General features: G+C 46.9%; 1 protein-coding gene across 6 annotated transcripts in view; it reads right to left on the bottom strand.

Moving 5' to 3' along the window:
* Nucleotides 1-26,220, bottom strand: part of LOC119163932 (isobutyryl-CoA dehydrogenase, mitochondrial) — a 238,386-nt gene that overhangs the window by 116,527 nt on the left and 95,639 nt on the right. For 2 of the 6 annotated variants that reach the window (XM_075872635.1, XM_075872631.1), the window contains one exon: nucleotides 22,811-22,999. The exons of 2 other annotated variants lie outside the window; for them this stretch is intronic. The gene's annotated coding sequence lies outside the window, so the exon portion shown is untranslated. Of the gene's footprint in view, nucleotides 1-22,810; nucleotides 23,000-23,377; nucleotides 24,229-26,220 lie in introns of those variants that run through there. 2 more of the 6 variants (XM_075872634.1, XM_075872630.1) reach the window with 1 other exon arrangement.

Genomic DNA, 26,220 nt, shown 5'->3' on the forward strand with positions numbered 1-26,220 from the left:
ATAGGCCGCCTGCTCACAGACTGACCCGGTCATGAACGCTCGTGCAGCAGCTCGAGAATCAGTAAAAATGCGCGTGCGCAAGGGAATCGCCACGGCCATTGCTATAGCAGCCTGCTCTGCCCTAGCCAGCGTGGTATCTCGAAGAGATGCTGCTGTGAGGATTTTACCGCGAAGGTCAGTGACCACAGCCACGAAATTGGATGTGCCGGGATACTGTGCTGCGTCAACGAAAGCCACAAGTTCAGGGGTGGCAGCGGCGGAACTGAGGAGCGACCTAGCCCTAGCGGCCCGGCGGCCGACATTGTAGAGAGGGTGAACATTTCTAGGAATTTGTGAGACCGTAATCTGCTCCCTCAATTTGGGTGGAAGCTGTATCTTTTTGTCTGCTACCATAGTTGGTTTGCAGCCCAGAAACTCCAGGATGCGTCTCCCAGCTTTGAAAGAGGACAGTCGTGCAGCTTGTGCTGTTTGTTGCGCTTCTGCAATCTCACTAAATGTATTATGCATACCAAGAGCCTTGAGCTTTTCCTCATTTGTGTTGTTTGGAAGGCCCAAGACCCTCTTAATGCACTTTCGAATAATCGCATCCAGTTTCCCTTGTTCTTTCCTTTCCCACCTATGCGCTGCGGCAATGTAATTAATGTGACTCATAAGAAAGGCATAGAAAAGCCTCATCAGGTTGGCCTCACAAAGCCCTCCACGCCTGTTAGACACCCGAAGTATAAGCTTGACCATGCTCTCCGCCTTTGCCGCAATACGAGTCAGAGTATGAGAGTTACTTCCGTGCTCCTCCAGGAACATGCCTAATATCCGAATTTTATCGACACGGGGGATGGCCTGCCCTGACCGTGTGTGAATTTCGATCCTGATCTCTTCCGGCGGAAATGGAATAGTGGTGAACTTGCGTTTCTCCGGCTGTGTGTACAGGAGGAGCTCCGACTTGGCGGTCGACAAGTGCAGCCCCGTGCTATCCAAAAACTCCTCCGTGCACCTGAGGGCCTGCTGGAGGGACTCCTCAACGTCTCCGTTTCTACCCCCAGTGCACCATATAGTAATATCGTCCGCATACAGCGCATGTCCGATGCGGTCGATACGAGAGAGTTCGAGCGAGAGTTTCCTCATCGCGATATTAAAAATTAGCGGCGAAATGACCGATCCTTGAGGGGTTCCTTTAGGTCCAAGGTGAAATTCCTTGGAGCAGAGGTCCCCGAGCCGAATGGTGGCAACGCGATCCCTGAGAAAAGAGCGGACGAACCCGAAGCGGGCCCCCAATCCCAACTCAGAGATCGAATACAGTATGTGAGGATGTGAGATATTATCGAAAGCTTTCTCCAGATCGAGTGCAAGAATCCCTCGGACATCTCTGGTGTCTATGTCGAGAATTTGATGTTTAATCATTTTAATAACGTCCTGCGTAGAGAGCGCGGGACGAAAGCCAATGAGATTGAAAGGGAAGAGCTCGCTTTGTTCAATGTGATGGGAGATTCGGTTAAGGATTGCATGTTCCGCGACCTTACCCACGCAAGACGTGAGCGAGATCGGTCGGAGCGTGCCGAGCCCGAGAGGTTTACCAGGCTTGGGAATGAGGACGACAGAGGCCGTTCGCCACTCCTTCGGCACCTGCCCCGACTCCCAAACCCGGTTGACCTCGTCAGTTAGTAGCTCAATGGATCTATCGTCCAGATTTTTAAGTAGCCTGTTATTGATACCATCCGGCGCGGGAGCCGATTTTCCATTGAGATCAAAAAGGACCGCCCTGATCTCTGCCGTGTTGAAGGGGGAGTCCAGCTCCGCATCCTCCAGACCAGAGAAATCCGGGTAGTCTGCACCCGTGGTAGCCCCCAGGGGGAGGTACCTATCCGCCAGCTGTTGTAAGATTTGATCATTGGAGAGCCCAGCAGACCTCTCCTTGTGAATGAGCCGATCAACAGTGTGTTTCTGATTAGCTTTAGTTTACTTATCTCCCAGGAGGTGCTTGAGAATGTTCCATTTCGCCCCTGACCGCATCTGCCCGTCGACAGCGTTACAGACCTCATCCCATTGTTGTCTGGCCAGGGTTTGGCTGTACGATTCAATCTCCTGTTTGAGCAGAGCAATTTTTTTTCTGAGCCGCCTGTTGAGTCGCTGCGTACGCCATCTGTTAAGTAAGGAGTTTTTGGCTTCAAGGAGCCTCGCTAGGCGGCTGTCCATGCGTTCCGTTTTAAGATCCGTCTCCACCACCTTAGTGGCAGCTTAACATCTGCTTTAAGACACTCAAGTAGCTGGCCAAGGTCATCGTACTCTTTTTAATCGCTTTGTCTGAGTTCCCGAAAGGCATCCCAATCAACAATTTTGAAAACCCGCGGCGGCGGTGCTTTAACATCGAGGGAGATAGACACGATGAAATGGTCGCTCCCCAAGTTCTCATGCAAGTTCTGCCAGAAAGGGCACTCGACGTTCCTGACAAAAGCCAGGTCCGGCGTGGTGTCCCTTGCTACAGAATTGCCGAGAGGTGTGGAAAAGTTGTGATCAGTAACTAGTAACATATTAAGATTGGTAGTATGCTGCAGAAGCGCCCGCCCCTTAGCCGTATTATTGATATAGCCCCATGTCTGATGTTGCGCATTGAAGTCGCCAGCAACTGTCAACGGAGCCGAGCCCGCGATTTTGGAGGCTTTGCAGAGAAGCGCATTAAAAGTCTCCCGAGTATCAGATGGTGAGCTATAAACGTTGAGAATGAATAGGTGCTCCTTAAGCCGAGAGTTTGGGATTAACTCAATGAGTATGTGTTCCACCTTTAGGTCTGGACGTACATCGCGAACCTCAAAGGAGAACTCTTTGGATATGAGGGTGGCGACCCCGCGTTTTCTTTCCCCCAGCAGGCCACGAAGCGATAACCCCGGAGGGCCACCTCTCCTTTAAGGGTCTCCTGGAGGAGTATTACGGCTGGCTTATTCTCCTGTGAGCTGACGAACTGCTGCAAGACTGCCTTCTTCCTGTGGAAGCTCGCGCAATTCCATTGCCAAATGACAAATGTTTTATTTAGCTTCGCCATGATTGCTACTTAGGTTTTGCTCCACCACCACCACCCTTGCAGAAAGGGACTGGATGACAGAGCTGACACCAGCGATGGCCTCCTTAATTTCATGGACCACCCCCATAATTTCCTGTTTAAAGTCACTGAACTCCTTCTCGATATCTACCGGAGGGTCAGCGGCTTTTCGCTTACCGCCTCTAGGTTGTGCCTCGGCCTGATGCACTTTCACCGCCCCTTCCGGCGTGCGTTCGCGCTGCCTAAGCTCCTCAACTAATGCTTTAATCTCCTGAAGCTCACTCCTCAGAGTTGCATTCTCACGCTCTAGCTGCTGTATTCTAGCCGTAGCTTGCTCTGGCAACTGGCGCTGCACGATAGTGCGAGACTCACGTTTTGGGCCCACTCGTTCAGCCCAGGTAGGTTCCTGCTGAATCCGGGCACAGGAGGAAGACCTATCCCTCGAGCGAGAGCGGTGACCCGCACCCCGCCCAGGGTTATCAAGGCCACCCCCCTGGTTGAACCCAAGCCCGGGAGCTTGCTGTGGCACGAACTCCGCGCGCTGCTTGTTTGCTTTTCTCCGTCGTCGCCTTCTACGCCGAACGATGTAGGGAACCTGGTACCTGCTTTGGCAGGCCCGATCCGCCGTCGGATGCGCTCCTTCACAGATGGAGCCCTTCGGCTGGCACGTATGATTCTCAGGGGGCGATGAGACCCCACAGTCCGGGCAGGTGATGACTGTAGGAGTGGGACAAACGTCCGAGCGATGTCCCAGCTTTCCGCAGGTTCGACAGGCGTCGATTTGTCGTCGGTAGAGCGTGCACCGGATCAGGTTCGTCCCACACATGACATAGCTTGGAACTTTCATACCGTCAAATAGGACGATCACCGTGGGCGTTTTCTTGATGCGCCGTACTCCAAGAACCTTCGGATTTCTTGCGTGCACGAAGAGCTCACCAAGCCGGTCATCAGAGAGCTCAGGGTCGATACCGCGAACAACTCCTCTGCACGTATCCCCGGGAGGCGTCACGTAAGTAAAGACTTCATGGAGCGTTTCTCCCACTCGAATTTGCTTCACTTTAGTGTAGGCTTCTGCGTTCCTAGCGTGTGGCGTGCTGATCACAAAAATGTTCTGCATTTCATTGGCACAAACAATATCTTCCTCAGCCTGCGGCGGGCCGAGACAAGCAGCCATCACCAAAGCTTGGGTAACCTTGATTCCACTGACCTTGCGCACATCCATGCCTCCCTTGGGACGTACGACAACCCGGTAGTGATCTTTAGGCAATCGCGGCAAGCGCGACGCGGCGATGAGCTTGTTTATCGGCCCCTTCGGGTGCGCTGGACGGGCGGCACGATGACCGGCACTGGGGCCAGGGCTGTCGCCGGGCGTAAAATCCTGACGCTGCTCCTTCCGAGAGTGGGCAACAATCCATCCGGAGGCTTCATCCTCCTGCCTGGAGATTTCTTCGCCGAAGACCATCTCCTCGAGCGGCATCCTCGAAGCGTCTCGCTCGGCAGGCCGAGCTGAGCGCCAGCGTGGCACCGGGTGAAACAACCAAATAAAAGTTCGAAAGCTTGACCTACCCGCAAAAGTCGGGTATCCACTCGATCCTTGAAAGAAACTGGATCAGATGAGTCGAAAAACCGAGGTCGATCGGCAAATTTGCGGTCAAAAACATTTAAAAAAGCAGGAGCCGATGCGAGCGCGTCCGGCTCGCGTCTAGCAAGCGGCGTTCCTCCCCTGCCAAATGTCACATCGTGGTTGGAAAGTGTCAATATATAGATAAACGATTCTCTCCCATAATAAACTGGCCAATATATAGGAAGTGTCAATATATAGCAAAACGTTTCTCTCCCATAATAAACTAGCTGAGCCTGGCTATAGTCTTAGGAAAAAAACTGAGCAAATAGTTTTGATGTGCATGCACTTTTCTGGGTGCGAACAGGGAGGGCCTCGAACTAAGACCGCTTAGTATGAAAGTGGTCGACCTTTGCCTCCAACCACGCCTCACAAAAGAGATTTGCAGTTTTCCTCACAGTCGTCGTCCTTGTCTCTAAGGTGCGTACATTCGCTTTTGAGACGATTCGCGAGTTTGTGACAGCCCCGTGTGCATCTCTTCTTTCCTGGGTGTAAAATGTTATTTTATATTTTTCTTATCATGAGCTTGTGCGAAATCGAAGCTGAGACTATATATATATATATATATATATATATATATATATATATATATATATATATATATATATATATGTGTGTGTGTGTGTGTGTGTGTGTGTGTGTGTGTGTGTGTGTGTGTGTGTGTGTGTGTGTACTTGAAACCCATGGCCAGAACACACGCATGCGCAGAATACACACGTGGGTCCATCCGGTTATCCCAGTTCACTTTTTGTTTGGCTGCAAGGACAGCAAGCTTCCATGAGAAGGCACACACGTCCACGATATTCCGGCCGCCAAGGCCGGAAGTCGTTAGCGGGAGCGGAACGGCGTCGCGTGATACACGCCGGTATATCCTCTAAATGTACTGATTTTGATGCGGTTTTGCAGGAATGCTGTACCCAGTTGATACCCAAGTCGCACAATTCGGCCCGCAAGGTGTTCTCTATAAATTTGTTCGACGTTCTTAACTGAGCGACAACCTGACGGCAAAACGGAAACTTGGTGCATTTAAGCCATAGCGCCGGAACGAAGATGTATTTAGTTTCATTCATTATTATTTTCAAGCGAGGACTATATTGACTGAAGCGCTGGTGTAACCCACGAGACGACAAAAAAACACGTGACGCGCTCAACCAAACACCCTTTCCACCCACAACTAGCGCCAGGGGGGCATCCACAAATTTTTCTTTTGGGGAAAAAAGGCTGAACACCCTCCGCCTTCGCCCCAGAGAAAAAGCACACACCAGAGTTTAAGAAGGGTAAGAGCGCACTGAATACGAATTCACAAAGAAAGTACGCACACACACACACACATAGCGCTACTTTCAACAGTTTATTTTTGTGATCACAACACTACTTATAGCGCACAACGATGAGCACAACTTCTGCGCAGAAGTAACGAGGTTCATAATACCTGTTGGCATTATGAACCTCGTGCAAGTAAACCCCCGGAAACATTCGGACGCAGACGCCCTATCCCGTTCGCCCCCACCCCCTGACCCGGACTGCTGCGAAAGTCTAGCCTGTGATGCTAACCACCTGCGATAGTCTAACCTGTGATATATATATATATATATATATATATATATATATATATATATATATATATATATATATATATATATATATATATATATATATATATATATATATATATATAGTGGGAGTAATAATTCAATGGGCCAGTTAGTCTTCGTGAAGGTATGGGATATGGCGCAACGGGAGCGTTGTCAACAAGGATAAATATATTTATTTCCCAACAGTTTCGGGAGGGGACCTCCCTTCATCAGGGGATGAAGGGAGGTCCCCTCCCGAAACTGTTAGGAAATAAATATATTTATCCTTGTTGACAACGCTCCCGTTGTGCCATATCCCATACCTATATATATATATATATATATATATATATATATATATATATATATATATATATATATATATATATATATATATATATATATATATATATATATATATATATTGTAATGAATCTGAATAACGGACGCTCTGCTGGCAATGAAGAAGACGATGATGATCGGTGGCTGTAGTTGTAGCTCGCAGACGCCACTCACCATTAGCCAGACCTGCCTGATAAAGCACATTTTGCCAAGATGCGTCTGAACCTTTCTCGACGTACAACAGCATTATTTTAAGTGGTGCAGGAGCCAGGGTTCCCATCAACCTGGAACTTCGCAATCGGACGCTACCCTCACCACTCACCATGACTGCTCCTGGCCCTTCTCAAGCTGCCTTACCAACGACAGTCTACTGTACTGGCGTGCCTGGGCAACGCGAACCACCAATTTTTCGCGGCAACGACGAACAAGACGCCGAGGACTGGCTCGTTGAGTACGAAATCGTAAGCGCTTCCAACAAGTGGAACGCCTGCGACCAGCTCACAAACATGCGCTTTTACCTCGCTGATGTGGCCAGCCTCTGGTTCAAGAACCACGAAGGAGAAATCACCAACTGGTCCGCCTTGAAGACCACCATCGCCGCGGTCTTCGGTCGTCCCGCCGTGCGCCGGCTTCGCGCGGAACAGCGTCTCCGTAGTCGAATCCAGCGCAGGGACGAGACCTTTACAAGTTACATTGAAGATGTCTTGTCTCTTTGCAAGCGCGTCGATGAATCTCTAACCGAACGCGACAAAATCAAGCACATCATCAAGGGAGTTGACGACGATACCTTCCAGATGCTCGTCGCTAGAAATCCACAGACCGTCACCGAGGTTGTCCAGCTCTGTCAGGAGTACAACGAGTTGCGTAAGCAGCGTGTCTCGACGCGCAGGGCCGCTGAAGATACGGCTGAAGTTTCCGCCCTCGTGCACGACGTCGCTGCTGATCACACCGTCTTACTGCCTCACATCAAACAATTCATTCGTGAAGAAGTTGCGCGTCAGCTTTCTCTTGTGGCCGAAGCATCCGCGCCAGTGACGTCGTTAGACCCACGTCTACGCCAGGTCATTGAGACACAGGTCACGCAGGCACTGCCTCCATCGCCATCTGCCCCTACGCCACTAACCTACGCTGCCGTCGTTGCTAGACCCCCAGCCCCACCTGTCTCTGGCGCATACCGGGGCACCGGGTCCTTCTACCCAACGACGCTGCCTACATACACGGCACTCCATCCCGTTTCGCCCCCTGCACCTTCTGTCGTTAACCCATGGCGCAGCTTGGATAATCGACCCATCTGTTTCGCATGCGGTTTCGTGGGACATATAGCACGCTACTGCCGCCGTCGCAACTTCCAGCCTCCAGACCTTTCGAACTCTGCAAATTAGCAGGCTGCCCAGAATTCTCAGCGACCATCTTCTCCTATCACCAACTCATTGTCCCCACGACGCCCTGTCGATTATCGCCGGTCATTACCACCCCGTCGCCGATCTGTCTCCCCGATGCTTCGGCGCACGAGCCCCACTCGAGAGGAAAACTGACAGCCGCAGTTCCGGAGGCAAGAACTGCGTCGTCGTCGAACTTTCCAAGACCTCCTCTTTGTCCGACCAACGAAATTGATGTGCTAGTAGAAGGTGTTGCTGTACGTGGACTTTTCGACACAGGCGCCATCGTTTCTGTAATTAGTGAAAAACTATGTCGCGATTTGAGAAAAGTTACAACGCCGCTTACGAATCTTGCTCTGCGTACAGCCACCTCCCATTTCATCGCGCCGACAGCTCAGTGCACAGCACTCGTTCTTATTCAAGACGTTTGGTACGCCGTCAACTTTGTTGTTCTCCCACGTTTATCTTACGACGTTATACTAGGATGGGATTTCCTTTCTACCCATAAGCCCTCGTCGAATGCGCTCGTGCTGAACCCACGTTGACGAATCCGTGCCTTGAAGTCGACCACCACAGTCCCTCGAAAGTGTTTGCCGCAGCTGACGTCCGCATCGCGCCGTTGTCCGCCGTCCTAGTGCCTGTGTTTTCCCCTGCTGCCACTAACTCGACGCTCCTGTTCCAACCAACTATAGCTAGTGTGCAACACCGAACCATCGTCCTTCCGTTTGCCGTCATCAACTTTTCCAATGGTTCGCCGGTACTTTATGCGTGCAACGTTTCTGCTTGCCCGTACATCCTGCTACGCGGCGAGTGTCTAGGAAGCCCCGAGACCTTAAATTATATTTTCGAAGACCCCATCTATCCAGACAAGCCATTTTTACCGACCTGTGCCATTATACCCGCAACTGACGATAATGAACCAATGGATGTATTCCGCTAGTCCATTGATTGCAACCTCACGCCTGGGCAGCAGGAACAGCTGATCAAGCTCCTACAGCGTTTTCGAGCCTTGTTTGACCACAATAAGCGTTCCTTAGGTCGAGCGTCATCTGTAGTTCACCGTATAGATACCGGTAAAGAGACGCCATTACTGCAGCGTCCATATAGTGTGTCAACTACCGAATACCGTGCCATCAATGAACAGGTTGACGACATGCTGACACGTGGCATAATCGAACCGTCAAGCAGTCCGTGGGCCTCTCCAGTTGTGTTGGTGAAGAAGAAGGACGGATCCATCAGGTTTTGCGTGGACTACCGACGTCTCAACCGAATCACGCGCAAGGATGTCTATCCGCTGCCACGCATTGACGATGCCTTGGACTGCCTACAGGAAACCGAATTTTTCTCTTCTTTAGATCTGCGCTCTGGATACTGGCAAGTACCAATGGCAGAGGCTGATCGCGAGAAAACAGCTTTCATCACGCCCGACGGGCTTTACGAATTCACAGTCATGCCTTTCGGCTTCTGCAACGCGCCAGCTACTTTCGAGCGAATGATGGACTCTATCCTTCGAGGCCTCAAATGGAACGTTTGCCTTTGTTATTTAGATGACATTGTCGTCTTTTCAACTGATTTCGCAACCCATTTAACTCGCCTCGAGAAAGTCCTCGAGTGTATTTCTTTCGCGGGGCTGCAACTGAATCTGAAAAAGTGCCATTTCGCCGCTCGAAAGCTTACGATCCTTCGCCACGTGGTTTCAAAAGACGGCATTCTTCCTGACCCTGCCAAACTTACAGCCGTTTCAGCGTTTCCCGAACCGACCACCATGAAAGAGCTCCGAAGCTTCATAGGCCTGTGCTCTTACTTCCGGCGCTTCGCCCGCGATTTCGCGACGATCATCACTCCTTTGACCAAGCTCCTCGCCGGCTCTAGAGATCTTTCAGCCTGGTCTGCCACCTGTGACGATTCTTTTAATGAACTGCGCCCCCTCCTCACGTCGCCGCCTATTCTGCGACACTACGACCCATCGGCACCCACAGAGATCCACACCGACGCTAGTGGTGTCGGGCTAGGCGCTATTCTTGCGCAGAAGAAAGACGGCTTCCAAGAGTACGTGTTTGCCTACGCAAGCCGAACTCATAGCAAAGCCGAAATCAACTATTCCGTCACTGAAAAGGAATGCCTCGCCATTATTTGGGCGATAGAGAAATTTCGACCATACGTGTACGGGCGCCCTTTTGACGTCGTGACTGACCATTACGCCCTCTGCTGGTTGTCGTCACTGAAGGATCCAAGCGGTCGCCTCGCCCGATGGGCATTACGCCTTCAAGAATATAATATTCGCGTGGTCTATCGCTCCGGCCGGAAACATTCGGACGTAGACGCCCTATCCCGTTCGCCCCTACCCCCTGACTGCTGCGAAAGTCTAACCTGTGATGCCGCTGCCGTCACCATCGCCGACATGCCATCTGAGCAACGCAAGGACCCTTGGGTTGCTTCGCTTCTAGACATCCTGGCTGGGCGGACGGGTTCCCCCCCCCCCCTTCTCGCACGTTGCGTCGGCAAGTCGAGCACTTCGCCACTCGCGACGACGTGCTGTACCGACGCAACTACGCACCCGGTAGACGTCAGTGGCTACTCGTGATTCCACGTCATCTGCGATTCGAAATTTGTTCCACATTTCATGACGACCCCCAATGTGGCCACGCAGGTTTTCTGAAGACTTATTCTCGCATACGTCTCCGATATTACTGGCGTGGCATGTACCGTTTTATACGACAATATGTTCGGGCCTGCTCGACGTCCCAGAGACGAAAAACTCCCTCTTATCACGCCAGCGGTACCTTGTTACCTTTACCATGCCCATCCCGACCATTCGACCGCGTCGGCATCGATATCTATGGTCCCCTTCCCAACACTGCTGACGGTAACCGCTAGATCATAGTTGCCGTCGACCATCTCACGCGGTATGCCGAAACTTCATCCCTTCCCTCGTCTACAGCAAAAGACGTTGCGACTTTCGTTCTTCACAACATCGTATTACGTCATGGAGCACCTCGGGAGTTACTGAGCGATCGTGGTCGCGTATTCTTGTCAGACGTCATCACAGCATTGCTGCGTGAGTGCCACGTCGTTCACCGCACCACAAGCGCCTATCTTCCCCAGACCAATGGAATGACAGAGCGCTTCAACCGCACCCTTGGTGACATGCTGTCTATGTATATCTCGTCAGACCACTCCAATTGGGACCAAGTGCTCCCGTCTATCACGTTCGCCTATAATACCGCCATTCAAAGCACCACTGGGTTCTCTCCTTTTTTCCTCCTTTACGGAGCGAACGTTCTTGCACTTTGGACACCATTCTTTCGTACAAACCTGACTCCTCAGAGTCCACGACTTTGTCTCAAGCCGCTACATACGCTGAAGAATGCCGCCAACTGGCAAGATCATTCACAACCCAAGACCAAGGACGCCAAAAGCACCACCACGCATCAAATAACACTACTTCCTACGATCCAGGTTCACTTGTCTGGCTGTATGTCCCTTCTGCTACACTTGGCCTTTCTACTAAGTTGGTCCCCAAGTATCACGGCCCTTATCGTGTGCTACAAAAAACGTCACCAGTGAATTACCTCATTAAGCCACTGGAACCATCTTCTGACCAACGTCGCCGTGGCCAAGAAATCGTCCACGTCTCGAGACTTAAGCCCTCCTACGACCCTCCCGTGTTTACTTGTCCATAGGTCGCCAGGATGGCTCCTTATTTCGCGGGGAGTAATTGTAATGAATCTGAATAACGGACGCTCTGCTGGCAATGAAGAAGACGATGATGATCGGTGGCTGTAGTAGTAGCTCGCGCACGCCGCTCGCCATTAGCCAGACCTGCCTGATAAAGCACATTTTGCCAAGCTGCGTCTGTACCTTTCTCGACGTACAACACCTCTATTTTAATATATATAATTCCAGACCGGCGCCATAGAGGGAGGGCCTTCATGAAGCCGTCTGGTGAGGGCAAGAGGGCTATACCGACAGTACACTTGCTATGGGCGCTTCATTGAAATACTTTACTTTGGCGGACTAAAAACGATCTTTTGGACAACATGCGATGTCGATATCAGGTACTCACAATTAAGAAAAATTCTGACTGCGAGGACATTCAATTCTTAAACAGATAGCTTTTTTTTATGACGGCACGATGGATAAGGTTGAGACTCGTGATAGTTGGTTCATGCTTATAAGAGAGAGAGAGAGAAACGGCGGAAATTTACAAAGGGCACACGAGACGAAAAAGGCACGACAACAGCTGTGCCGCTTTTATCTTCTGCGTCCTGATGGAATCTTTCAGTTGTATGATCCTTTCGTTGAGCCACTCTAGAGGTTGACCGGCGCCTCCACTATTGAAGATGCGTTGTGCTCGCGAACACTGGCAGGAACATGGCAAGATCTCGGCGGCAGATCTCGCCATGTTCAGGTCCACAAGGAGCGGGTGTACAGGGACGGCCACTTACAAAAGCGGACCGAGTCTGATGAAATTATCTGACGTTTCGGAACTGCTTACAGGTTCCTTATACACCGACTTGGACTGGCAGTCGTTCTCAATTACGTAGCCAGTAGGTGACACAACGAGCGTGCGTAAATGGCCGTTCACTTGGCCAGTCACCGTCATTTAATGCTTTGGCCATATCAACTTTCTTCCAACTCGTGACTAAATAAACGTGAACGCGGACGTAACCAGGAAGCTCGGTTCAATGCGGAAGAGAAGACAGGCACGCTTTCGCGCCCGATAGGAATGAAGGGCTCATCCCGGGGGTCTTTTGGTGAGCGCCAGCCGTGGGTGACTAAGGTTTTTAGGCGAGCGTGTAAGGTGTTTCTGTTTTCTTTTTTTTCGTCGGGTAGGTTTTTACATACGTGATCGATACCCAACTGCCCAAGTAAGCCAATACAAGCTTCGCCTGGGAACGCAAATAATTGATGATTAACAATGTACAGCTTCGTTGAACACAGCCCTCTGGTCATTGACGTGTGAATCCGGAGCCCTCCATTTGAAGGCCAGGGCGGGATGACCGGGAGTGGATCCCACGCTTGCCGCTGTTGTGAGCTGACTATGGGAATAAAGGCGGCTCGTATGCCATTTCGGGGGCTCACCTACAAATTACACGCTCGTGTGGCGCGAAGTTATGACAGCCGTCGTTCTTTTACTCGTATTTTAACGAGAAAACGTGCGAGCTTCCCCACTGGGAAAGATAACTTATGCGATGCGGGTTTTATCACAAAGCTCCATTTAGCGAAGTGTTTTATTTTGCCTCGCGCCACTCAAAGGCCACCATCGCAAGCCTCCCCCCCCCTTTTAATTTGGGAATAGGTATATTTTCCTCCAACCCGTTGCGAGACGGCTAACACCCTTAGCGCCAAGGCTGCATGTATGGAAAGACTATACCGCTGAAAAAATAAAATGAAAATAAAAGCCGCACGCATCTTCAAACAGGGGGAACTCGATCGTGTAAATGCGTCGCAGAGTGTTGGGGGTATCGCGGGAATGTTGCGTGATTGGCTTTGGTGTTATTTGTTAATTGTTACTTTGTCTTTGTTAGTCGTATTTATTGAATGAAGGAGAAGCATTGCCTTCAACGAGTGGTAGAGCGCTGATGTGCGATCCAGTGCATACGTATACGGGGTTACCAGCCACCATTGAAAGGTTGAGCAGCGTGAGCAGTCGGTTTTTACTAGAAAACCCTGCTTGCGTCAGCCTTGCGAGGCGAGAGAGAGGGGTGGGGGAGAGCGACAGTTGGCATGAGACCACGGTGTAAGAATATACAGCTGCTTACACTCTCCCCGCAATGCCTTAACTATTTCGTTACCACGCCTATTGAAATCGATCACCGGTGATCGACGCTTTTCGGTCATCGATTTTGGCATGTTGAATTTATTTCTCGTGCACCCAGCACTTTCTAGTAGTTAGTTCAGCCACTCAACTTTCCGATCTTTTTTTTTTAATTTGCCGGCTTGCGCAACATAACGATCTTTTACACACTTTTGCGCGAACAAGTGTGCGTGTGTAGCTAGAAAAATGCACAGGTTGGCGAACTTGAAAGAAGTGCGTGCACCACGTGATTATGCTACAGTAACATCGAAGTTCTGTAATAAAAATATGCTTTGCAAGCCAAACATCTAATTGATGTGTTAGCCTCGCAATTTGACCGAATTGAGCAGTAATTTATGCCAGCTAATCAATAGAGCTGTTGCTAGAAGTGAGGGAAAACTAATGATACAAAAAAATATCTCCCAGTGTCCGCCGCATGCATAAAGGGCGCAGGTGGCTCTCACAGCCAGATTCCAGCCACTTTGATTTTGCTTGTATCGTTATATCAGACACAGGGTCACATCTAGAGTCACTAGTCGCTTCTATTACGCGGTCGTCACGCGCGCATGGGTACGCATCAGCACTGCAAAACATATGTGCTGCTTGAAACTATCTTGCGACCCCACCTTCATTGAGTGAGAACGAGCTGATACTTTGTGAATAACAGCACCTCAGTTTCAAGTTTTATGGGGACGATGTTCTGCGTCAGCCTGAGACATCCATAGCCGTTCATGGGTTTGTTTTGTTTACATTTTATCTCCTCCGCCGCAAGTGCATGTAGCTTCTGACTCAGGCATAATTTTACAGTCACTCAGGCTACGTGCAACGTCCACATTTCGCTAGGGCGCGGTGTGGTGGCGTGGCTGCAGAGCTTCTCCTAACGGCAAGAAGGCCCCTGGAGCACATCTTGGCCCTGACTACGGAGCAGTGCGAAAGATTTTAGAAGTGCGCGAGATATTGTCCTTTTTTTTTATTACGATATACGCAAAGATGCACAGGAATATGCTTGGATTCATATATTGGAACGCCAACCTATGCGAAGTGCCCCGCCGCGGTGGTCTAGTGGCTAAGGTACTCGGCTGCTGACCCGCAGGTCGCGGGTTCGAATCCCGACTGCGGCGGCTGCATTTCCGATGGAGGCGGAAATGTTGTAGGCCCGTGTGCTCAGATTTGGGTGCACGTTAAAGAACCCCAGGTGGTCGAAATTTCCGGAGCCCTCCACTACGGCGTCTCTCATAATCATAACGTGGTTTTGGGACGTTAAACCCCACAAATCAATCAATCAATCAAGGTGATCGAGTGGCGATGTGAGATGTTATAATGTGTTCCAGTAATTTAGAAGGAATGCTAGTCAGGGAAATTGGGCGGTAGTTTGCTGGATTAGTTCGTTCTCCTGTTTTGAAGATCACGACTATTCGGCCTATCTTCCAAACGTCTGGAATTTCACTTGTTTCAATGGACTGCATGAAGGTGAGGCAAAGAATCTGACTAACCACTGTGACAGTGTTAACTAAAATTTTGGCGGTTATTTGGTCACATCCTGGGGCTGAAGATATCTTAAGACCAGTGATTAGTTTAGCGATTACTTCAGGGTTAAATGCTATTTCGGGGGACAGCGCTGGAGGAACGGGTAGGTAGTCGTGTGTGTTGGGCAGTGTTAGGGGTAGAAAATACAGACGAAAAACGAAAAGTAGTCAAGGCGGTGGCAACATGTTTTGCATCTATTGGTTCGCCGTCTGGGTCTAGAAGATCTATGGTTGCATTTAGATTTTTGTGAGAGAGCATCCGCCAGAATTTAGTAGAATTTGAGCGGAGGATAGATAGTAAATCACAAGAAAAATATTTGTCTTTAGCTTTTTGTAGTTCCACAATATATTTGTTGGCACAGTGGTGGTATTTTTCCCACGCTAAAGGGTTATTGGATTGACTGGCTGTCCTGTAGATACGTTTTTTTCGATTTAAGAGGCTTTTCAGTTGTTTGTTGAACCAAGGATTATTGGAATCTGATTTTTTGCGCGTAGTTGGAATATACTCTTTTTCTAAGTTTAGTATTGTGTTTTTGAATATCTGCCAGTTGGCGTTTACTGAACGTGTTTGATACAATCCGCGATAACTGTGAAGAAAGGAACTAAGTTTGTCATTGATAGCGTCAAAATTTTCTCGTTTGTAATCAGTTATGAATTTTTCAGTAGGCGACCTTCTAATCAGAGGCAGTGATATGCGGTTGTGGATAAGGTTATGGTCACTGAATCCAGGGAGTACTGTTGTGCGTTTTATGTCATCCGGGCTTGACGTTAGAAGAAGATCTAAAGTGTTATCGCCTCTTGTGGGGCATCTTATAGCTTGGTGTAGGTTGAAATCTAGCGTCAGATCGAGGAATTGCTTGGATTCGTTCGACAGGGTTGCTCTAGGGGTTGAGAGTAAAGGCCAGTTTATGTGAGGGAAATTAAAATCACCATAAAGAAAAATAGGGGCTTCTGAAAGACAAGTTTTAAATTGTCTTTAATCCGGGTGAGTGAATTTGAAAGGAGGATGGAAAAACCTGGTTCGGATCAGCAAAAATTGCATTTACGGCAACGTTTGAGACTCGCACCCAAGCTAATTCTAATGTGTCGTCATGAGTGATAAGAGAAGATGATAGATTGTTTCTAATAGCCATGAGCACGCCTCCGCCCCTACGATTAGTGCGATAATGTCGATATAAAGCGAAGCCCATGTTAGACGGGAAGATTTCGTGGCCGAGCACGCCTTCGTGTAACCACGTTTCCGTTAGAAGGATAATGTCGGCTTCTACATCTTCGATAAAGCTGTGTAGTTCGTCGAGTTTAGGCAGCACGCTTCGTATATTAGTGAAGGCAACACTTATATTTAGCGCTGATTATCGGCTTGGCCGAGGGTTAGAGGTACAGAGGACAGAGTGGCGTCATTCAGTGGTTTTATTGCTCACACCTTGAGATTCATCAGCAATGGCAAACACAGTCTGTTTTTTGTATTTCTAAAATTTTGTCAGCATTCTGGTCGTACATGTAGCACTTTTTGTCCACGTAAAGTCTGTCGAGACTCAGTTTAAATGTGCACTTTTGGGGGCGGATTAAGTGCAACAGCTTTGACCGCGCAATGCGGGTGGCAGCTGCGAAGTCCTCCCTAATGGCGAAGTGCGTGTCTTTAAGCATGCGACCGCAGCTCAAAATGCGTTCCTTTGTTTTGTAGTGGAATAGTTTAACAATGATAGGTCGAGTTTTATTTTCCGAGAAGGTCCCGATTTGGTGTGCGCGTTCCATTGCACCTGGTTCAAGAGTAATTTTAAGCTTATCGGCGCAAAACGTGAATATCTTTTGTTCCGACTCTACCCATGTTTCTTTAATTTTGTCTTTTATACCAAGAAAGAGGAGATTGTTGCGTCGTAGGCGGTTGCTGGCGTCAATAGTTGCGGCTTTGAGCACAGAAATTTCGCGGCTTATCTGAGATGAATGGTTATCGCTAGGGTTATTAGTTTGGGGCTCTGGTTTTTTTAGGTTTTCAAGTCATTGGTAATTGAAAAAATTTGTTTTTCCTGGGCAGTTTGGGCAGTTTTAAAGCAGTTTATCTCTGATCGAATAGTTTCTAAAAAGTCCCCGATGCGTTTGATAGAATCTAAGACTGTGGCTATTTCACTGCTTCTTGTTGGGCCAGGGTTCAATTCCACGTCGCCACAGAGCAGCAGTATTAATTGAGAGCACAGACCAAAAGCAATCACGTCAACACACAAGTTTAATAAATCGCGCCATTTAAAGCCGCTGGGGCACTACACAGCAATAAGGAAGCGGTTGCTGCTTCTACACAATTTGCAATCGTTCAGATAACTAACCTGCTAAGTCAGAACAGAATAAAACCTGCAAATAGAACAGAAGGCAGCAAAAAGGGGGGCAGAATTGGGGCATTTATACATAAAAGTATGTGTTGGCAAAGAGTCAAACATGGATGCACGAAACATTTATGGTTAAAAGGGAAAGTAGCTGGGCAGATGACACTCCTTAGTTTGGTGTACTTGTGGACGGGAGCAAAGGCCAGAGAGGAAAACCAAGCAATGGTAGAGTGTATAACAAAGGACATTCAGGAATTAGGAGGAGAGTGCAAGATAATTATACGAGGAGATACGAATGCGCACAGAGAAGATATAGATGGGTATACTGGCCCCAGCAGGCAAAATGATCATGGCTATGTATAAAAGGCATGATTTGATCATTTGCAACAGTACTTAGAGGTGTCAAGGGCAAATAACATGGGAGGTAGGAAGGCTGCAGTCGACGATAGATTATGAACTGATGTCACATACGATGTATGATAGGCTCGGGGGAATGCACATAGATGAATGTAGCTCCCCAGACAAGTTTTGAAAGAGCAATGAAAATGAGAAGAAGACAAGCTAAACAATTATAGGGGAATTTTAATTCAGGAAGGCAAATATAAATTGCCACTAAACAAATTGAGAAAGTGATCGCTAAGGATTATAAAACAGTGTGGACGTACACGAATCTAATCAGACTGCTTGAGTTAGAGCTTGCTAAGGCACGTGACAAGTCACCACAGAAAAGAAGACACAAACCCAAAAGTTGGTGGGATGAGGAAGTTAAGAGAGCCATAGCAAAACGTCAGGAAGCCTCTAGGGAACACAGACGTGCTACACATCGAGGTAAACCAACAGATGATGTTAAAAGAAAATGGGACATCTTTCTAAGCTGTGGAAGGGAAAGCATCCCTTCTGATCAATGAAAAGATTAGAAAAAAGGGGGCTCAGTGGCTGGCAGAAGTACATAAAAAGGATAGAAAAGCAGCTGAAAAATTTTGGAACCATCTAAACTCCCCAATAAATGATACAAGCATAAAGCAGAGATTTATAGCTACAGCTCAAGGTGTTAGGCTAGAAGGGGATGAAGCTATTGAATATACAAGAACAAGGATGACAGAAAAATTTCAACAAAGAAGTGCCCTAAGCACCTTATTAAACAAGAATGGATCAAGTGGCGCAGAGGCGCCATTTTCACAACGAGAGTGGTAAAGGGCTGAGAAGAGGGTTCCTAGTAGTACATCAACAGGCCTGGATGGCATCCCAATTATACTGACAAAGACATTGGGTCCCAAGTCTAAGCAGACTTTGAGAGAGGCAGCGAGCAAAACACTAATCGATGGTGAAGTCCCCGGGGGATGGAAATTTAGCAGGATGAGCACGATCTATATAGGAAAGGGGGACAAAGCTGACATAAACAAGTACCGTTCTATAACAGTTACATCAGTGGTCTACAGGCTGGCGATGCAGATTATAAAGGAAAAACTGCAAGCATGGATAGAGGATGAGGAGGTGCTAAGGGAACTCCAGAATGGGTTTCGGAAACACAAGAGGTTGGAAGAAAATCTGTTCTCACTGACGCAGTGCATCGAAATAGCAGGAAAGTAACACAGGCCCCTGTTGCTAGCATTTTTATATATCAAGGGAGCGTAAGATAGCGTGGTTCAAGAGGACTTGTGGGAATACTGAACACACTAGGTGTAGAAGATGGAGTCACTAATCTTTTAAAGGATATCTATAAAAGTGTCAAGGTAGATATAAAATGGGAAAAAGAGGTATCCGAGCCTACAGCAATAAAGATGGGGCTTAGACAGGGGTGTCCTTTGTCACCCTTATTATTCGTGATGTACCTACAAGGATTAGAAGCCAAATTAGAGGGGATTGAACTTGGCTTTAGCCTCTCTTTTGTTAAACAAAGAAAACTCATTGGACAGGCATTACCAGCATTGATGTATGCAGATCATATAGTGCTACTGGCCCACTACAAGGAAGATTTGCAAAGATTAATAGACATCTGCGGTAATGAGGGAGATAGGTTAGATTTCAGATTTAGTAAGGAAAAATCAGCAGTCGTGATCTTTAATGATAATGAAGGTAGTGAGCTTAGAATACAAGAAGTCACGCTAGAAATAACAGATAAATACAAATATCTGAGTGTATGAGTAAGCAATGGGACCGAGTACCTAAGGGAACACGAAATATACGTGACGACTAAAGGTAACAGGAATGCAGAAGTGATGAAAAATAGGGCACTGTGGAATTACACTAGGTATGATGTTCTGAGAGGAATATGGAAAGGGGTCATGGTTCCTGGTCTGATGTTTGGCAACGCGGCTTTGCGCATAAGATCAGAAGTTCAAGCAAGATTAGAAATTAAGCAACGTGGAATACGTAGGCTTGCTGTAAGTGCTCACGGGAATACACCAAATCAGGGAGTACAAGGTGATATGGCATGGACATCATTTGCGGGCAGGCAAGCTAGCAGTAAGATAAAATTTGAGAAGCGATTGAGAGAAATGAGGGAGGTGCATTGGGCCAGAACAGTTTTTGGCTATTTGTACACGAGGAATGTCGATACAAAATGGAGGAAGCGAACCAGAAAATTGACAAATAAATACTTAGAAAAGATTAAGGGACCAAACCAAAAAGAACTATCGGTTAAGAAGAAGGTAAAGGAAAGGGAGACTGACATGTGGAGAATTGGCATGATTAAAAAGTCCCCGCTAGAGATCTATCTAACTTTTAAGCAAGAATGTGCCAAGGAAAGGATCTATGATAATAGTCGGAGTAGTTTTCTACTGTTTGAGACCAGGACGGGAGTACTGCAAACAATGACTTATCAGGCCAAATATGAAGGGTTAGACAAGGTATGTAGTGCGTGTGGAGAGGAGGAATCTCCCGAACACCTGATAATGTTCTGTAAAGGGCTTCACTTTATAGTTCAAGATGATGGCGCAGAGTTTTTCAAAGCACTGGGGTTTAGGGACAGCAAGGGCAAAATAGACTTTAAGCGGGTAGAACTAAATAGAAAGAGGTTATCTGATTGGTGGCTGAAATCAACGCACGAGTGAAAATTAAATCCGTCATTGCAAAGTACCAGTCCTCAACTTCACTATTTAAAGGAAAAAAAAAAAAAGAGACACATCTAGTTGCCGGTTCTCTAAGTACAGTCCTCAACTTCACTATTTAAAGGAAAAAAAAAAAGAGACACATCTAGTTGCCGGTTCTCTAAGTACTACGGCTAGGTGGCGTTAGCCACCTTTTTATCTTAAGAAGTACAGCCATATCAATCCGTCTATCCATCAGTCTCAGTGGCACGCTCGTCAGAAAAGCGCTTGCTACTGATAGTGTGGTGCCAATCTTGTGGTTGATAAAATAAAACTGCAAAGAGACGTGCTCAAAGTAGATTTTATAGATAGCACTGAGGAGTGGCATGACGGTTGTGAATGACACAAATGAAAGGATGAGCTGGACAGCTGTGTTCATTCTGCAGATGTCCACAAACACATCTTAAATTTTTTTCAAAGGTGAAACTTGAAAACAACTAGGGACGCCTTCACAATTCGCAAGGCAGATGTAGACTACAGCCCTGCGGCTAGAACAAACAGCGCAAAAAACATTGGCGCGGAAGAATTTATGATGCAACAGAGCACTGCGTGCTAGATTCCGGTATATTTTGATAATTTGATATTTTGTACAATGACAAGTGAAAAAACAAGCAGTAAGATGTGCCACAAAAAACAGAAGTGGTGTCACAGATAAAAATAAGGTTTTCTTTTTTTTCCCCATTCAGCTGCTTATACATATGTCTAAATGTACATATCGTCCGCATTGTTTAGGCTAGTGTAGTTACAACAGCCTAATGAATTTGGCTTTATTTCTCTATTTATCTTGGTGTGGCGAGGTACTACTATGCTAAATACATATACAGAAGGGCACACATTTGCTTCATCATTGGAGCATGCTTTCAATTATAATAGACCACTATGTAAATAAAGGGAAGAGAGTGTTCTGCTCCTTGTGTCCTCCGTTTTTACTGCACTCTGAACTCGTGCTGCAAATCACTTTCTTTGCTACAATATCTCCTGCGAAACGCTCTTGATGATCCTCCTGGTTGACGGTTTGGCACCCAGTACTGGTGCCTTGTTCACAATCATTGAAAACAAGGCTCCTATTCTGGATCCCACAACATCAATGCATTTTTCTTTCTTGTGGTCGGTGTCCTCATATTTTTGTTAAACGACTCTTTCCGATCAGATGAGTATCCTACTATTTGCAGAAAAAGTAGGCACTATTATACTATTTGCAGAAAAAGTAGGAACATTCATTGCACCCACTATATCAATCAGCTCAGCTGTTTGGACGGTGTACAAGAAATTCATGTATGTTAAATTGTAATTGTTAACGAAGCTTGTGCCACCCAAACATAGATATTTGTCACTTATGACATTGTGTTGTCGATTCCATGTTCTGGTACCAGCTTTATTGGCTCGTTCCATTGTCGGGCCTTACATGCGACCGGGCCTGGTAGGCAATTTTTTTTTTAGGGTACGGGACGAGCTCAAGCTGAAAATTTTGACCAGTGCAGTGTTCTAGAAGGTTTTGTAAAAAAGGCACCATTATTGCTTCGGCTTATGAAAATTTCTTTATGTTTTGGAGGATGTTGTGACTCTCGTCCGTGGACGCCATGCTGGCCATGAGAAGCATAGCATGGACGCGTTCCCAAGTCCGGAACCCCAAGTGCTTTTTTCTCGGAATGAACATCAAGCGGCGCGAAGCGACAAAGGGATTAGAATGTGCCAACTTCGACGGTCCGGGAGCCAACGTCCCTACCAGCATTTCCTCCAGGCTGGCTCGTTTTGTAAGACAGCGAGCCAGACCGACCGCGCAGGTCGTGTCTAAGCGATTAAAGCCTCTAATCCTTTGCGGCTTTTCTAGGGAAAGATGGCACCAGCAACCCAACTGCCAACTTGTTCTGTGAAGGAACCCATTTCTCCTCTCCTCAGTGAAACTCGGACCGGCGGAGCATTGCGTCAGGAGATGCAATCACTATTCGGCGACCCTGTGTTATTGACTGATCTTGCGTTTGATTGGTATTTCAATAGAGGAGGAGTAGCCCGACAGGGCTTGAAACGATGCTGCAAAGTGCTGAACGTTGCTCTGAACCATGGTTTGACGGTTCATCCACCACGCTCGTGGTTTGAAAAATTCTGACCTCTCATGCATGCTGTAAATAATTGTAAATTGTGCCAGTAAACCTGTTTTATTTTTCATATCCCCTACTTGTAAGCATCGCTTCCTCCACCCGAAGTTGTGCCACGCTACCACAGGTGTCCAAGTTTGACGTAACCCTGATGTCTCGGCAACCCACGTCAGCCGGCACGCGTTGGGTTGACCCCGGTCCGCAACAAGGCCTAGGGCTTTCACTTAATGAAAGAAAATAAAAAGTGAAAAATATGTCTGCGCTCTTCGATACAGACTGCCCACGCACTTTTGAACTTACCATTTTTAGTTACATACACTGGTGAGTGTCGCAAAAGTAGCAGTAAGGTTATTCAGCCAATTTGATTGAAATTAATAAAAAAGAAATGTATACACTGCATGTAATCACTCCAAACTTAATTTCTCTCATCTGTGATGCTGCTCCGATTCCATGGCTTCCTGTCTTATCTGGTTCTTGTCGCTATGGTAACAAACATTAAGCCTGCAAACAACACCCACTAGTGAACAGCACATATTAAAGGACAGTGCTAAAAGATGCCAAGCACATGTCTGCAACATGGAGCAATGCAAAGCACCCATCATTACATAGCCCATCTTCTTTTATTGACTGGCTATGTTCTTGTATAAAGCAGAGAAAAAAGAAAGCACTAAAACCAACAATCTATTAATGGCAGTGAGGCGGCCATGTGCAAAATTGTTCCCAACTAGTCCCGAATGAAGGAGCAGACATGTAGTTGTTATAAATGTTTGCTGTGGCCACCACGAATATGCTTTGAGGCAGTGTGCAGGGGTGTACCATTTCTTCTGCACAATGAAAGCTTTATAGTATTTCATAAAGATGCTTGGACCTATGCTAAAAGCATTATCAGCTATGCATCTAAGCAATCTGCAAAAAAAAAAACTAATATCAGTACCATGAAATGCATTTAAGGGCCCGAAAAAAGCTCAAACTCGCTCTAGCTGATCCCAAGGGCACTGAATACATTTTCTAAATTGTGGCACCAGCATGATGGCACAGTGTTACATGTTTGGTTAAAGTCCATCACTGGCTATTTGCACTTGTGGAAGCTGTTTACAATACAAATAGCCTTAACACTGGTGAGAGGTCATCTATCTAGTAAGGGCATGCATCATTTACGTAAATTGTTGCATCAGTCCATTTTTGTGTGAGAATTTCAGTGTTGACAAGCTGGCCAAAATCACAGAGCAAAGGTTGAAAAAAATATCAGGGCTAGTTATATTTACTTTATAACGGTCACACAACGCTATGTACAGTGCATTGTCCTTTTCATACGCATATGAAAATGGGGCACCAGCTTATCCTTAGAAATATTTGAATAGATCTGCGAGCTCGATTACTGTGCACATTTCGTGTGTTGTTTCAGCATCACATGGCACAGTGTGGATGTGGGAAGACAGAGCTGTTTCAGTTCTGTAAATATAAGAAGACATTTAAGATGTCAATTTGCAAGTGGCACGCACACAGCGCGTTTTCTTTCTTGACAATACAGATGTTTAATGAAGATAATCGGACAATCGGAGTCCTGTCATCTTTGCGCAACAACTCTACTTTGTGGCGGCAATACTTTGCGGCAACTAAAGTGAGGTAGACGTGACACTGATATACTCATTAATCAACGATTTAAATATCAACTTAAGTGTAGTTGTAAGACGTGATAATTTATGACATACTCATTAATTTTTAAAAACCAATAACTTGTGTAACTCCAATGAGTTCATGCAATTACAATGCATTCTAAAAAAATATGTATGGCACATATTGTCATGGCCTAACTGCCGTCATATCAATCACTAAAAAGTTAATTAACCACTTCTTATTACTTGCATCGGTCTCACTTTAGATGTGGCCAATTATTTCCAACTAGATGCGGAGTTTGCGTGAAGAAATCAGAAGTCAGGCTAATATAGCATTTTCATACAAAATTCTGCACATGTTATCCAGAAAAAAAAATGCCTTGCATAGGACACATAGTCGAAATGACGCTTAGGCGGGCTTGTTGGTGCGTTAACACAGCTTTTCAATCAGGACACCGAGAATATATCACCCAACACAGGCGCTGACTTCTAACAGGAAGTTTTCTCGTGCAAATGTAAAAGGAGAGACAAGGGCAGATACAGATAAACATGAGAAAACATATTGACTAGAGCCTTCTAACGAGGCATTAATCATGCAAATAGTCTATTTTCTTCTGAATTCATCTTTGCAACAGCACCAGAATATGCAGGCTGTGAAGAAACAAAGACAGGATGAGTATGGGAAGACATAAGGTGCCAAAGTCACGAGTGCAAGAAGTGACATTGATGAACTAACAAGTAGGCCCTTGTCCGTGTCGCTTCTTGTGTTTGTCCCATTGAAACCTTCTGTTAAGCACTGGCTAGTGGGAGTTGATCAGACGTTTTGTGACTCAATTCTAATCCCTCGGAAACGAACTCTCTTTAAACGTGCACCAACAAAGAATTCTACTTGAACACAGGACGAGCACTGGCGTATTAGGGGCCTCAGTTGATAATGGTGACTGTCTCAGTGTTCTTGCACATACACTGGTTCAAACGTTTTCTGATGAGAGTGACTTGACTAAAATTTGATATACAAGACTTGCAGTGTAGTGCCAAATTGCTGCTGCGCTCTTGCTTAAAATTTTCAACATGTTCCCTAAAACAATTATTTGGGTGGCCGCAGCCTAGAGGAATGCTGTATACAACTCCCTTGATGCATCTGGTAACAGGTAATGTGAAGAAGAGTTAAACGTGTGTGAAAACGTTGGACTTGTCTCAGTGACCAAGAAGAAGATTGGACAGAACCCAGGGGTCTCCCTCTCGGCAAAGACGTGTAAGAATGGCTGTCTCTTCAGAATGATGATGTGACCGGTAAAATCCGCTGGCCAACTTCCTGCAGAAACATCTTGGCCTGCTTGAGATGGACAATCCCTACCTGGTTCGCAGTGCTTGCCACTTCCAAATACTCCAACTTATCAGTCACAGCCAGGATCATGAAATGCGTAGCACACAAAGAAGACACAGACAAAAAAAGTGAAGACAGCACGATGAGCTTACTTTCCAGAGCAAGATGGAAGTAAGCGCATCATACTGCCCTAACTTTTTTTTGCCACCCCAAGTTTCACTATGTATCACTACTAACAAGCCCATTCTTACATCCCGAGAACCAACACATTCACCATTGACATGAATTATTTGTATTATTCTTCGCAACACTCATGTCTAGTCGAAGTTTTAACAGAAACACACTAGCTTGTGTGCATCCGAAACGAGTGCATAACTAGTGGGGACAGGTTCCTTGACCTGCTGGTGATGTACTTTGTGCTCCATGATAGTGCAGTTTGCAGGGAAAACATTTCTTCAAAACAAAGAAGTGTGGTTCAATAACTGGGTCTAGTTCGCACAT

This window comes from Rhipicephalus microplus, chromosome 8, assembly GCF_043290135.1.
Source record: "Rhipicephalus microplus isolate Deutch F79 chromosome 8, USDA_Rmic, whole genome shotgun sequence".
Lineage (NCBI taxonomy): Eukaryota > Metazoa > Arthropoda > Arachnida > Ixodida > Ixodidae > Rhipicephalus > Rhipicephalus microplus.